The sequence below is a fragment of the Canis lupus genome, chromosome 9 (genome assembly GCF_003254725.2).
Source record: "Canis lupus dingo isolate Sandy chromosome 9, ASM325472v2, whole genome shotgun sequence".
Lineage (NCBI taxonomy): Eukaryota > Metazoa > Chordata > Mammalia > Carnivora > Canidae > Canis > Canis lupus.
The window spans coordinates 1,361,632-1,376,997 of NC_064251.1; the positions used below are offsets into that span (position 1 = coordinate 1,361,632).

General features: G+C 54.3%; 1 protein-coding gene and 1 long non-coding RNA gene across 5 annotated transcripts in view; one reads left to right on the forward strand and one right to left on the reverse strand.

Annotated features, from left to right (window-relative positions):
- Nucleotides 1-15,366, reverse strand: part of BAHCC1 (BAH domain and coiled-coil containing 1) — a 318,708-nt gene that overhangs the window by 77,919 nt on the left and 225,423 nt on the right. The window lies entirely within an intron of this gene.
- Nucleotides 2,608-5,894, forward strand: LOC125755792 (uncharacterized). The gene is made up of 3 exons (XR_007413125.1): nt 2,608-2,759; nt 4,028-5,587; nt 5,714-5,894. It is a non-coding gene; the product is annotated as an uncharacterized LOC125755792 (long non-coding RNA).

A 15,366-nucleotide genomic window follows, 5' to 3' on the forward strand; every position in this document is an offset into this window, starting at 1 on the left:
ATCATGCCTCTTGGCCTCTGCTGGCCATGACAGTCCCCTCCCCGCCACCCGCCAGCCGCATCTCTTCTGTCTCAAATCTCCTTCTGCTGGGATGCCCGGGTGGCTCAATGGTCGAGCGTCTGCCTTCGGGTCATGCCGTGACCCCAGGGTCCTGGGATCGAGTCCCACATGGGGCTCCCCGCATGGAGCCTGCTTCTCCCTCTGCCTGTGTCTCTGTGTCTCTCAGGAATAAATAAATTAAAAATCTTTAAGAAAAAAATCTGCCTTGCTCTTTTTTTCTTTTTAAAACTTTTACTTATTTTGTTTTTTACTTATTTTTTAAATTGGGGTGAAACGTACATAAAATGGGCCATTTTGACTGTTCGTAAGTGTACTGCTCAGAGGCCCGAAGAACCTTGTCGCCGCTGTGCAGCTGCCTCCACCCTCCATCCCCGGCGCCTCACTGGGTGAGGAAGACACCAGTCACCCAGTTAGGGCCTGCGGCCCTGGGAGCAGGGGACGGCGCCCCCACGAGCAGCGGGAGCAGGGAGCCAGGGCTCTGCTGAGGCCCTGGGCCGGCTTCTTCCCCGCTGGATCCCCCCTGGGCGCTCCAGCCCCCCGAGCCTCATCTGAAAACTGGGCTCTCCAGCCTCCCTCCGAGGGCGCCGTAGGAGTGACAGCCCAGCCCACCTCGCAGAAACAGCCAGGAAGGGCCAGTGGCTTCCCTCAGGACCCCCGGGCCTCCCAGCCCTTCACCCCACCTGAGACGAGAAGCCCTGAGAGGCTAGAGGGGTGGGGCAGCCGGGGACCCAAGAGGGCAGGACGTGGGCGGGGGGGCAAGCTGGCTGCTCCCACCAGGGGAACTGGGCCCCGAGAGCTGATGGCTGATGTCCTGGCTCGGCCCCTCCTGTCCCGGCGGCTGGAGGGCACAGGGCTAGGCCCTGGGGAGGCCGGGCACTCACTGCCCAGGGTCCCAAAGGCCCGGGGCAGCAGCTGGCAATAGTGTGGCCCTGTCACCGTCGCCCTGTCTGAGCTGCTGCAGACGGCCTGGTGCAGGGAGAGCGCTGCCTCTGGGCCTCAGGGCCCTGGCCTCAGCTCACCCCAGTGGCTGTGACACATAGCCCTGTCTCCTGTCCGAGCTCCGGGCCTCATCCTGCTTCTCAAGGAGGAAGTGTCTGAAGCCTCGGTCGGGCGTGGGGCCTGGGCTTCCCTTCTGGCCCGGCACCTCGGCCCGGCCCCACACCTGTGCACGTAGGGGTGCCACTGTGGGCCTGGCCGCCTCCAGAACTAGGGGCGCACAAAGGGCTGGATGGGCCACCTGCCTGTTCCTCCCAAGGCCAAATCTTGGGTGAAGTCTGGGGGCCAGACCAAGTCAACCCCCACAGGCAGCCCCAGGGGCCCCGGTGGACGGGATGCTCCACCCACAGGTGAGGAACAGAGGTCACTTGCCAAGGCCCCGGGCTGCGCGCAGAGCCCAGGGCCCCCTGACCCCAGACACCGCCCCCTGCTGTCTCCAAGGCTACGTGGGCAGAGAGCCGGATGGTCAGCGGAGCCAGCAGGTCACAGCTGCACCATCCAATCCTCTCTCTGGGCCCCACTTGGTCTCTGCAGCACCTGGATCTGGTCTCAGATACACATAACGCTTTTACTGTGGCTCTTCTGGCATATTCCAGCCAGGGCGTGCTGGGCCCCAGGAAAGGGACACTGGGAAGGCAGCCCAGCCGCCCAGGTGCCCAGGTGCTGAGGGCACTAGCCCGGGCCAGCTCCCTTCCAGGCCCACACACCTGCAGAGGAGGAGCTGGCCTCCAGGTCCGGGGGCCCCTCCTGGTTCTGATTTACATCCTATTTTCACGTGAGGTCATCCCAGACTTAGGCTGGGCCCTAAATCCAAGACAGGCACCCTGTTAATAAGGGAAGGGCACAGGGAGGGAGCCATCCAGGGAGGAGGAGGCAGGGATTGCAGGGAAGCCTGGGGCCACCCGGAGCTGGAACAGGCGGGAAGAAGCCCCCCGGAACAGGAGCCTTCAGAGGGGCCCAGCCCCGTGGACACCTTGATTTAGGACTCCTGGCCCCCGCTACCATCGGAGCATAAATTCCTGCTGCTTTCGGGCTCCCGGTAGGTGGGAGCGAGTCACAGAGGTGGGGGGGGGGAGGGGAAGTAACCCAGTCCTGAGAAAAGGAAGTCCAGGGTGTAGAGACGAGGAGACGAGAGAGTGAGGGATGCTCCAGGGGCCCGGCGCCCTCCCCGCGGCATGGACGGCTGGACCCTGGAAGGACAGCCCCCCACTCCCCGAGTCCAGCTCAGGACCCTGACCCGCCCCCCGTCCCCCCGCTGCTGTCCCTGGCTGCCAGGACGGCTGTCCCCGTCCCACCCTCTGGGCAAACATGGAGAGAGCCTGTCCTCCCGTCCCCATCTGGGCCACTGCACGGGAAGGGGTGGAGGGGGCCCGGAGCGCGGGGAGGGGGGCACGGCCGGCGTGGCAGCTGCGGCAGGAGGCTGGCCGCCCCCCGTGGGTGATGGACGTGCGATTAACCTGCCTGTGGTTATGTTGGCAACTGAGCTGGAACAGGAAGTCAGCGTCATAAACCAGGGCCTTTCAAGTTATGACAAATTCATCAAACAAATGAACCTGTGAGCACAGAGGGCAGCGCGCCTCCATGTGCGGCGGGAGATAAGGTCCGCTCCAGCCTGGGACCGGACTGAGGTGCCTTCCAGCCCCTTCCAGCCCCCTCCAGACTCTCCCGCTGCAGACCAAACAGGAACAGCGCTGCTGCGGCAGGTGTGTGACCCCCCCCCCCCCCTCCGAGCGGCCATGCGGCTGGATTCCAGACGCTCACCTGGCCCGAAGCTGCCCCGGCCCAGCGCAGGCCCCACAGCCCCTGGCGCCCCTGCTCCACGGAGCAGTGTCAGAACCTGGCTCCCTATAGGGTCTGGTGGCTCTGAGCGGCGTCTCTGGGGCTCACCCTCTGCCCGGCCTCTGCAGGGCCCCCCACCCCCCGGCCTGGTCCCCAAAAGGCCTGAGCAGCCGACACCTTCATGCTCGGGGCTGTGCTCACAGGGCGGGCTGGCTTTTAGGTTTGAGGCCCAGGATGGGTTCGTGACGGGCCTGATAGCTCAGCAGAGGCTGAAGGGTGGTGGGAGGGGGCACAGCACCCATGGGGAAGGGGTCACAGGTAGGACTGTGAGCCGGGGATGGCCCAGCTCTTGCACAAGGTCCCCGGGCCAGCACGGGCTCACGGCTGCCCTGGCCCACCGAGGACCGCTCTGGCTTGTCCAGACCTGAGGCCCGGAGCCGCTGCATCATCGAGGCCGGAAGAATGAGGACAGGTTCCCTCTGGGGCTCGGGGCCCGATGCTGGCTGCAGTGCAGAGGGTCCCTGGCTACGGGCGGAGCGTGTGGACGCTGCCCAGCACGGGGTTCCCGGGTCCTGCCCACAGCCACCTGTCCCTCATCCTGGGTGAGCACCTACTGGCCCCCAATTTTTTTTTTTAATATAGAAATAGAGGCCGGGGGCGGGGGGTGGGTGTGTTTTCAGCTCCGTCGGCCAGAAGGGCCCAGAAACAGTGAAGTCCCAGGAGCAGCGAGCACACCTGGTGCCCAGATCTTGGTTTCCAAATTCCATTCTCTTCTAAAAGGCTTTTTGGAGAAGTGGCGGGTTCCAGGGCTGGGTCAGGGGAGGCTCCAGATGCGCCTGGTGGGACCAGGAGGCAGAAGAGGCTGGACGGGGCTCCTGGTGGAACAAGCAGAGCAACAAAACACAGATCGTAGAGGGCTGCTCTCCCTACTCAGGGTGGAGGTAATTCACGAGGTAAATAAGAGAACGAATTCAGGACCGGGACGGGAAGCAGACCTTGCGATGCGGAAGGGACTCCACAGTTCGAGACCGCGACTTGGGCAGCCCGCACATTAATCACTGATTCAGGGAAAAATCCACAGCGAGGTCTCTGCTGTCATTGGCACAGGCTGGTGAAAACAGGATGTTTACACTCAGCGTATCTCCTTGCTAATTTTTTTTTTTTTACTAATCATTGCTTATTAATTTTTAAGTTCAAAGTACGAAGTAATTAACCTTCCGGTGGAGAAACCTGGCGGACGGGACCTTAGCCCGGGTGCCAAACACTGATACCACCTGCGCTGGGACGAACAGATGTTGCATGGTGCCCAAGGTGATGCGCCAAGTACACCGCGTCATTCCTGGGACATCCTGCTGGAAGAGTAGATGTGGGACCCGATGAGGAGGAAGCATCAGACACACCCAAACAGAGGGAAATTTCACGAAGTCAGCGGCCTGTACGCTTCAAGAAGATCACAGTCATGAAACAGAAAGGCCAATTCTGAAGATAAAGTTTTATTTATCAGGTTTTTCAAGTAGGCTCTACACCCAACGTGGGGCTTGAGCTCATGACCCCGAGATCAAGAGTCGCACACTCCAGTGACGGAGCCCACCAGGTGTCCCTATGGATCACATTTAAAAAGTTTTTATTAAAAATAAAATAGGGCAGCCCCGGTGGCGCAGCGGTTTGGCGCCGCCTGCAGCCTGGGGCGTGATCCTGGAGACACGGGATCGAGTCCCACATCGGGCTCCCTGCATGGAGCCTGCTTCTGCCTCTGCCTGTGTCTCTGTCTCTCTCTGTGTTGCACATGGATAAATAAATAATTTTAAAATATATATATATATTAAAATAAAATAAAAAGTTTTTATTGGGCGGCCCCGGTGGCTCAGCGGTTTAGCGCCGCCTTTAGCCCAGTGTGTTACCCCAGGATCCTGGGATCGAGTCCCCCATCGGGGTACCCGCAGGGAGCCTGCTTCTCCCTCTACCTCTCTCTGTGTCTCTCAGGAATAAATAAATAAAATCTTTAAAAAAAAAATTAATTAATTTTTTTTTTTTTTTTTTAATGATAGTCACACAGAGAGAAAGAGAGGCAGAGACAGAAGCAGGCTCCATGCACCGGGAGCCCGACGTGGGATTTGATCCCAGGTCTCCAGGATCGCGCCCTGGGCCAAAGGCAGGCACCAAACCGCTGCGCCACCCAGGGATCCCAAATTTTTAAATTTGAAGTAAAATTGACATACCCCACGGCACTATTTTCAGGTGCGCACGGTACATTTGCTGCAAGACGGTCACCACTCAGCGTTGTTCCTGTAGCGACGCCACACTCCTTGCCGCACTCCCATCTTATCCCCGCTGTAGCTGCGGGGTCACCCATCTCGTCCACACCGTAGGTGACCACCGGTTTGTGCCCCGTACCTGCGAGTCTGTTTCTGCTGTGTGGTGTTCTGTGTGTTTTGCAGGCCCCGCGCGGTGTTTGTCTCCCTCTGACTTGCTTCACCCGGCAGAACGCGCCCCAGCTCCATCGCCCTTGTTGCAAACGGCACGTCATCCTGTGTTGTGGTGGGGTGACACTGCGTCGTGTGCGTGTGTGTGGGCGCATGCCCACGCACCACTTCTTTATCCGTTCATCTGTCCGTGGATCTCTGGGTCGTTTCCACGTCCTGGCGATTGCGGATAATGCTGCGACAAAGAGAGGAATGCGTGAGCCTTTCGGAATTCGTGTTTTGTTTTCTTTGGACGAGTACCTAGAAGTGGAATTGCTGGACTGTCAGGGGTACGTCTGTGTTCGGTGTTTTCTGCAGAGTGGCTGCCCCAGTCTGCATTCCCACCAGCGGTGCACGAGGCCTCCTCTCTCTGCACCCTCGCCAACACTTGTTGTTTCTTGTCTCTTTGATTCCAGCCATGCTGACAGGTGTGAGGTGAGATCCCATTGCGGTTTTGATTTGTGTTTCCCTGATGATGAGTGATGAGGAGCATCTTTTCATGTGTCTGTTGGCCATCTGGATGTCTGCTTTGGGAAAGTGTCCATTCAGGTCTTCTGCTCATTTTTTAATTGAATCATTTGGATTTTTTTAAATATATTGAGTTATGTGTGTTCTTTTTTTTTAAAGATTTATTTTTGGTGATCCCTGGGTGGCTCAGCGGTTTAGCACCTGCCTTTGGCCCACGGCGCGATCCTGGAGTCCTGGGATCGGGTCCCGCGTCAGGCTCCCTGCATGGAGCCTGCTTCTCTCTCTGCCTGTGTCTCTGCCTCTCTCTCTCTCTCTCTCTATCATAAATAAAATAAAAATAAAACATTTATTTTTTAAAATTTTTTAATTTATTTATGATAGTCACACACAGAGAGAGAGGCAGAGACACAGGCAGAGAGAGAAGCAGGCTCCATGCAGGGAGCCTGACGCAGGACCCGATCCTGGGACTCCAGGATCGCGCCGTGGGCCAAAGGCAGGTGCTAAACCGCTGAGCCACCCCGGGATCCCCATGTGGGTTCTTTATACTTTTCAGATGTTAACCCCTTGTCAGGTATGTCATTTGCAAATACCCTCTCCTGTTCAGTACATTACCTTTCAGCTTTGTTAATGATTTCTTTTGCTTTGCGGAATTATTTTTTTTAAGATTTTATTTATTTATTCATGAGAGACACAGAGAGGCAGAGACACAGGAGGAGCAGGCTCCCTATGGGGAGCCCAATGCGGGACTCGATCTAGAGACCCTGGGGTCATGCCCTGAGCGCAAGTCAGATGCTCAACCGCTGAGCCACCCAGGCATCCTCCTCTTTTTAAAAAAATAATCTCATGGGATTATTTACCCAACATGGGACTCGAACTCATGACCCTGAGATCAAGAGTCACATGTTCCATGGACTGAATCAGCTGGGCGTACCAGAGTGAAGAAGCTTTTTATTTTCATGTAGTCCCATTTGCTTTTTTTTTTTTTTTGCTTTGCATGTCCTTGTCTGAGGAGACAGATCCAAAAAATACCACTAAGGCCGATGTCAGAGAAATTACTAGGTTTTCTTCTAGGAGGCTTGTGGTTTCAACTCTTACATTTAAAGCTTGAATCCATTTTGAGTTTATTTTTGGTTATGGTGTAAGAAAGTGGTCCAGTGTATTACTTTTTAAAAATATATATATTTTAACCTATTTTCTTACATTTTTTAAAGTAATCTCACTTTTAAAAAAATATGTATAGTTTAAAACTTTTTCTTAAATTTTTATTTTTTTTAGGGCAGCCCTGGTGGCTCAGTGGTTTAGCGCCGCCATCAGACCAGGGCGTCAGGCTCCCTGCATGGAGCCTGCTTCTCCCTCTGCCTGTGCCTCTGCCTCCCTCTTTCTCTTTGTGTCTCTCACTAATAAGTAAATAAATCTTTAAATAAAAGTAACATTTTTGGGATCCCTGGGTGGCACAGCGGTTTGGTGCCTGCCTTTGGCCCAGGGCGCGATCCCGGAGACCCAGGATCGAATCCCACATCGGGCTCCCAGTGCATGGAGCCTGCTTCTCCCTCTGCCTGTGTCTCTGCCTCTCTCTCTCTCTATCTCTCTCTCTCTCTCTGACTATCATAAAAAATTTTTTTAAAAAAGTAAAATTTTTAAAAAATTATTTTTTTAACTAATGGAGTTCTAACTCATGACCCTGAGATCAGGAGGTGCACACTCTGCCCACGGAGCCAGCCAGGCGCCCCCAGTGTATCACTTTTTAAATTAGATTTTGGAAAGCTGACCCTTCTGTCCTCCAACCTTTGGGTTGCCTGATGGGTTGGCAGTGACATCCTGAGTTCCAGGGTGTGTGCAGCCCCAGATCAGGCTAGTGAGCCCGGAAACCCCACTGTCAGCTGGTTGTGCCACACTGAACAAGCCCCTGTGTTTTCTGGCCTCGGTTTACCCGTGTGCTCGCCATGCTTTGCCTGGCCTGCCTCCCGCCCTGAATTCCAATGCGCTGACCCTGCCCAGCAGACCCACATGTGGAAGGCAAGCTTTCCCCCCAGGCCTAAGTGTCAAAGCCACAGAGGAAGACTTGAATCCCAGATCGACAGATGCTAAGGAAACATGACAACAAACCAACGTGTGACCCCGGATTGGATCTGGAGCTCTCAAAGACATGTTGGGGGGCAATCGGTGACATCTCCTGGGACTTGTGGGTGAAGAGCAGTGTCGCATCGATATTCCTGTCCTGATTTTGATCGTGATGTGGTGGCTATGTGGGAGCCCGTCCTTGTTTGAGGAAATACACAGTCAGGCTTAAGGGGTGATGGGCAACATGTCTACGACTCACTCTCGGTGATTCAAAAAAGTTGTAAAACAGTAGAACAAGGAAAGGTGGTAGATGATAACACTTGGGGAATCTGGATGAACAGTACATAGGAGCTCCTTGCGCTATTCTTTTTTTTTAAAGATTTTATTTATTTAAGGGCACTTGGGTGGCTCAGTGGTTGAGCATCTGCCTTCGGCCCAGGGCGTGGTCTGCTTCTCCCGCTGCCTGTGTCTCTGTCTCTCTCTCTGTCTCTGTGTCTCTCATGAATAAATAAAATACCTTTTTAAAAAAGATTTTATTTATTTATTTGAGAGAGAGAGAGAAAGAATGCGTAGGGGGCAGAAGGAGAGGCAGGCCCCCTGCAGAGCAAGGAACTGGATGCGACACTTGATCCCAGGACCCCAGGACCACGACTGGAGCCGAAGGCAGGCGCTCCACCATCTGAGCTACCCGGGCGTCCCTCTTTGTAATCTTCTAACAACGTTTCTGTAAGTTTAAGAGGAAAAAGTTAAAAAAAAAAAAAAAAAAAGAACCCCTCCTGTCCCAGCTGCAGACCAGAGGCGGAGCACAAAGCCCCTGAGGGCAGAGGTAAGCAAACTGTCCTCCTGGTCAGCGGCCGGCCGGAAGGCAAACAACGGGATCAGAGGATGAGCAAGACGCGCCGGCGTCCTCACCAAGGACACGCAGGAGGCTAAGCAGCGCGTGAAATATGTTCAATGTCCTCGTTTGCCAGGGAAACGCAAGCTAAACCGCCGCGAAATGCCAACCCGCACCTCCAGAGGGGCTCTGGTCCCGCGGTGGCAGTGGCAGTGGCGGTGTCTGTAAAAACTAAGCCCATGGCTCCCTTCCGTGGGGCGGCGTTCGTGGGCATTACTCAGAGAAGCGGAGCCCCGAGTGCACGCGAAACCCTGAGCACGACCGTCCGCCACAGCTTCATCCCTAACGGTCAAGACCAGGAACCCGGCCACCGGACCCCCGGCAGGTGGGCCTCCCCCCGGGGACACTGCTCAGCCGCGCTTGGGGGAGCTCCCGGGAGTGACGCCGAGGCCCAGACGTCCCTACTCTCTGACCCCACTGACGTGCCATTCATTGGTGAAATGACGAAATCCGAGCTGACCCCTGTGCTGACAGGGCTGCCCTGCCTCTTACCGTGATGCTGCGGTATCGTTTTGCAAGACGCTGGCACAGGGCGGACTGGGGAGAGGGTCGGTGGGATCTCTCGGGGTTATTTCTGACAACTGCACGTGAATCCATAATCATTTCAAAGTAAAAAGCATAACGACAGCGAACCATGATGTTACGTGCGTGTATGCGTGCATCTAATGTGATTTCATGTAATTGCTAAGTATATACCGTGGCGCACTATCGTGTACATTTGCATGCACGAATACACTTTTAGGTGTCTAGGGAACAATGCTGGTTCCCGCGGCTCCTCCAAAGCCTCTAACTGGAGTCACTGGTGGCCTGGCCGGCAGGTTCCCGTTGGTTCTGGTCTTGTCAAGCCCACTCCTAGGATCTGTGAGCAGATGAAGGGCTGGTGCGGGGGGGGCAGAAACCAAAGACGGGACCCTGCCCCCCCACCAGCCCTTCAGGGGAGCTCACCGGCTGCGGGGGCCAGAGGCAAGGCCAAGCAGAGGCAGCCACCAAGGCCGCGCCCCGGGACCAGAGCACACCTGCCGGGCCCCCGTCTCGCGCCTGTCGGGGACCCTCACCCGCGCCCCCGCCCAGGTCATAGCCTGCGCCCAGCAGGCCGGGGCCCACCCCCCTCACCTATCCGCCGGCTCAGCTGGGGTGGGAGTGCTGATCCCGACCACTCACACTCCCGGCTTGGAAAACCCGGAGAAAATCACCGTGATGTCTGTGGGAGTGCGTGTGCCCTGGGGCCGCCTGCGAGCTGCCAGGACCCACGCGGAATGAAGACACCAAACGTGCTGCCCCGGGTTCCTGCGCAGCCCGGACTGAGCGCCGCCAGGCTGCCCCGGCCTGGGGTTTCCCTCGGGCGGCCCGACCGGAGCTTCTGCGGCTTTTCCAGTGGGCGGGCGGGTGTCTGAAAGCAGCAATGCTCGCGACCGACCGCGCAGACACCCTGTCCACCAGGCCACAGATCTGTGTCCCCGCCCCGGCCACCCCGTCGAGTCAGGGCCGCCTTGCCCACTGGCTTGGCTGGGTCTGAAAAGACCTGCAGCTTCCACCTAACTCTCTCGGGGTCCTGGCGCCCCAGGCTGCCGGGTGGTGGGGAGCCCAAGCCCCGAGGCGACACCCCTAGCTGCTATCCACCGCCAGAAACAGGAGTGCAGGTGTTTCCAGAGGATTCCAGGCCCCCGGCCATTGGAGTCACCCCCAGCTGTCTTTCCAGCCCAAACTCCGGGCCTTGTGGGGACAGAGCAGGACCGGCCGTGCCTGGTCCAAACTCCAGCTCGCGCACCGTGTGAGCGTGACGAAGCGAAGGTTTCAGCCCTGAGTCTGCGGATCGTCATGCAGCATTAGTGACCGGAAGAGGGCAGGTGCACCCCGTGGCGAAGCCTGAGCAAACCTCCCGGGGGTCCTGCCCCCCCCACGTCAGGAGCACCTGCTTCTGTCCTGTGGGGTGCCTGGATATGTGGCTCTTCCCTCGGACCTGTAGGCCATCTGTACCCTTCCATGTGAGCTCCGGGAACCCCACCCAGGGGAGGAGTGCCCACCACGCGGTGCTGCGGACACGGAAGAGGAGGTGGCCGAGGATCTGGGAGGCGGGGGCGGGGGGGCTGGGGTGCGAATCCAGCCCTTCTCAGCAGCAGGCATGGAAGATCCAGCCCCCAGGGTGGCCCTCCCGAGACAGCATGCAGATGCAGAGAGCCCAGAGCTGAGGGTGCACTGGGCGGCAGAGAAAGGGAGCCCAGGAGGACAAGAAGGGGAGGAAGGAGGGGGCACAGGAGAGTGATCTCTGCCCAGAAGAGGCGCAGAGGTGGTGTCCTGGAGCTGCCCCAGGAGGGAAGGACTCAGAAGCCGTGGGGAGCCTCTGCAGCACTGCCCTAGCCAGGAGGGTGCAAGCAGGGCCGTGGTGGTGGATCCGAGAGTGTGCGGGCCTTCCCCCCGCAGGCCACACCCCAGGCCCAGGGGAGCTGCCCGGGAGCCCAGAGCCGGCATTTAGCAAGCTGACAGGGGCATCTCGGGCTGAGGAATCCAGCGACACTAAATTAGGGCCCCACTGTGGATGGTTTTGGGGGTTTTATTTATTTTTTTTCTAGGAATTCATCTTACTATATTTTCCAGAGGAACTGGTTCCAATGGCTCCCAACCAACCCCCAAATAAAACAGAAGCCCCCAAGTCGACTTCTCTTTCCGGGTGCCTGGCTGAGGAGAGAGGGAGCTGGTGACAGGAAGGTGTTTGGGGCTGGTTTGTCATTGATGATGCGGTTTACTTTCGGGGGAAGAGAATCCTGAGCACGTTTATACACAGAGAGAAAAGCCAGCAGGGAGAGAAGGATGACAGGACGCAGCAGGGATGTCACTGAGGGAGTGAGGGCCCCTAGGGGTGATCACACACACACACACACACACACACACACACACACACGGAATGAGAAAAGGGACCAAAGCACCAACAAAATAAAAAAGAAGTCTAGGGACGCCCGGGTGGCTTAGCAGTTGAGCATCCACCTCTGGCTCAGGGCGTGACCCCAGGGTCCTGGGATCGAGTCCTGTGTCGGGCTCCGTCCATGGAGCCTGCTTCTCCCTCTGCCTGTGTCTCTGCCTTTCTCTGTGTCTCTCATGAATAAATAAATAAAATCTTTTTTAAAAATCTAGATTATTTTCTAATGGGAAAAAAACCCTAAAATTGACTTCAGAGGAAGTAGAAATAACTACTGGAAATTGGCAAGATGGTCAAGAATCCACCCATAAAAATGCCCAAATGGTATTGAGGCAGATTCAGCCCCATTGTCACGGCCCAGGTAAGAAGCGTATATGGAGACCCCTGCCCAGCGGGGAAAACAGGGCTCTTGCTGGCCCTTCCACAAACCCAAAGTGGAAAAGACCCAGCAGAAATCTGTTTCAACGTCCTGTGTTCTTTTATGGACACAAATGCAAAGACCTTGGCTCAAACGTTGGGATGGTTTTGTTGCTTTTTTATAGGCTTCCCCAGCTGAAACTGAATTTGTTCTTTTTCAGTCTTTCTTGCCTTCCAATGACGCACTTAGGCTCTAAGGTTTCAGTTATTCCTTGGGGATGGAGCTCGGGTTTTGAGATATAGTAGCCTCATTGCTTCTTCATTTATGCATAGTTTACAATTGCTGTTTGGATTTCTGTCTTTAGCCAAGAGTTGTTCAGAAGGGTGTCCTTAAACATCCAAGTGACTAATTTTTATGTAACCTTTTTCCTCTTAATTTCTAAATGATTTCATCATAGTCAAGGAATGTGAACTGCATGATTTCAGCTCAGTTGACCCATCAGATTTTTTTTTTCAATTACATAGGCTCCACGCCCAACATGGGGTTCAAACTCACAACCCTGAGATCAAGAGTTGTGTGTTCCACCAACTGAGCCAACCAGGTGTCCCATCTATTAGAATTCTGTTTTTAAATTATTAATTTATTTATTCTAGAGGTAGGAGGGGCAGACAGAGAGAGAGAGAGAGAATCTTGACCAGGCTCCATGACCCACGTGGAGCCCGACATGGGGCTTAATTTCACGACTCTGAGATCATCACTTGGGCCAAAATCAAGAGTCGGATGCTTAGGCAGCTGAGCCAGCCAGGTGCCCCAATCGATTAGATTTCTTTTGTGGCCCAATAAATGGACAATTCTGTGACTGTCCGTTTGTGTGAAAATAGTAGAGCTTCTGTTCATCCATCACAAAGTTCTATTATAGAGATCTATTGGATCACATTCGTAAATGGTGCTTTTCGAAGCTGTCATATACTTGATTGTTTTTTGTTCACCGGGTCTCTGGGTGTCTGAGAATGCTGTGTTAAGATCTATGTGCAGATCTGTGTACACTATAATCTTTTAAAAGATTTTATTTTCAAGCAATCCCTACACCTGATGCGGGGCCAGAACTCACAGTCCTGAGATCAAGAATCGCGAGCTCTACCGACTGAGCCAGCAAGGCGCCCCCTATAATTTTTTGCTCTTTGTGTTTTGAAGGTGTGTTGGTTGGTTTATAGCAATTCGTGATTGTTGTGGCAGACTGTGTGCCTTGAAGACGGGGGCGTCCACGTGACCTAGTGCTGGCCAAGGAGATGTGGGCAGACACGTCTAAGGACTTCTCCTAAAAATAAAAAGGGGGATGCCTGGGTGGCGCAGCGGTTTAGCGCCTGTCTTTGGCCCAGGGGGTGATCCTGGAGACCCGGGATCGAATCCCACGTCAGGCTCCCGGTGCATGGAGCCTGCTTCTCCCTCTGCCTGTGTCTCTGCCTCTCTCTCTCTCTCTGTGACTATCATAAATAAATAAAAATTTAAAAAAATAAAAATAAATAAAAATAAAAATAAAAAGGAAACTTTGTCGAGATAAAGCTTTACCCCTTGGCCCTTCCCTCTTCCTCATTTTTGGAAACAGGATGTAACTAGAGGCGCAGCAGCCATCTTGCCACCATGAGGACACGAGACACATGTTGCCAGAAGGTGGAATCTGTGCCTCTGACCATTTCCTCAGGTAGCTCTCTTAATCTTGGACTGCCAACATCTGCGCTTTGCCTCATGAGACCAACAAACTCTGTGTGTGCAGGTCACTATTAAGTTTTATGTTATTTATTTTTTAAAATATTTTTTAGGATTTTATTTATTTATTCATGAGAGACACAGAGAGAGAAAGGCAGAGACACAGGCAAAGGGAGAAGCAGGCTCCCTGCGGAGAGCCCAGGACCCTGGGGATCACGACCTGAGCTGAAGGTAGATGCTCAACCACCGAGCCACCCAGGCATCCCAGGTTTTCTGTTATTTGCAACCAAACAGCTACGGAACACCTGATGCAATTGGCGCGGCTCTGTGGCGGCTGGACATGAAATGCGGTGGCCTTCAGGGGGTCTCTTCACGTGCCTTTTGCCTTGAATTCCATTTCTCTCACTAATATTACTACATATGTTCCTTTTTGTTAGCATTTGATTCAGCATGTTTTCTGTAATCCCATGAATTTTTCTTTCTTTTCGTTGTGGTAAAATATACACGCGAAATTCATCATTTTAACCACATATAAGTGTAGGATTCTGTTACACGAGGAACATTCACAATGCCATGCCACCATCACACTGGTCTGGCATTTTAAAATTTTGAATTGAAGCACAAAATACATACAGACACGCACCTATATTAAATGTGTAGCCTACTGGGGCGCCTGGGTGGCGCAGACTGTTGAATGACCGACTCTTGGTTTCGGCTCAGGTCATGATCGCAGGGTCTTGAGATCGAGCCCCACACTGGGCTCTGCACTGCGTGGAGTCTGCTTAAGAGCCTCTCCCCCTGCCCTTACCCCTGTACTCTGTCTGTCTGTCTGTCTTTCTCTCTCTCTCAAATAAAGACATCTTTAAAAGAGTATATGTGCAGCCCTACAAATTCCCATGTAATGGTCACACCGCACACCCCACATGCAGATCAAGCAGCCGCACATTTGCCCGCTGTCACCTGTGAGCCTCACTACATTTTCTGTGCTCGTGCAGCATTTTCTTTCGGGAGGGTGTACAGGGGCAGGAACTCTGTCTTGCACTGACTGGCGTCACCAATAATGAAGTTTAGCATTTCACACGGCAGACGGGGCAAGCACCGGAGGTCCCGCAGTGTCTTCCAGGCCTGGGGTCCTGTGCTCCGACTCAGAGGTGGGGAAGGGCCGGCTCTGCCCTCAGCCTGGTTGCAGGATTCCCACCCAAACCCAGTAGGATCCAGGGGGAGCCAGAACATCTCTTCCAGGAGCGCGCCCAGAAATAATGAGCTTGTCTTGGAGCACCTGTCCCTTTGCAGGCGTTCACACCCACCCCACCCGGATCCGCCTTCAGCAGCAGAGTCACCAAGATTGGCCTGGGCTCTTCTGGGCACCTAGGGGTCTGTGGATCCCTTCTCAGAATAAGGCCTTAAAAAACATGGAGCCTGCCTCTCCCTCTGCCTGTGTCTCTGCCTCTCTCTCTATGTCTATCATAAATAAATAAAATATTTAAAAAAATAAATAAAATAAAAATAATAAAATAAAAAGATAAATTCATAGTGACAGCACAGAACCTTAAAATGTTTAGGAACTTCTGACCACTATGTTATTATTATAAAAACCAGTTATATTGGAATACAATCACCAAAGTCTAGGGTTTGTGTATGTTTTGTACGTGTGTATATTGATATA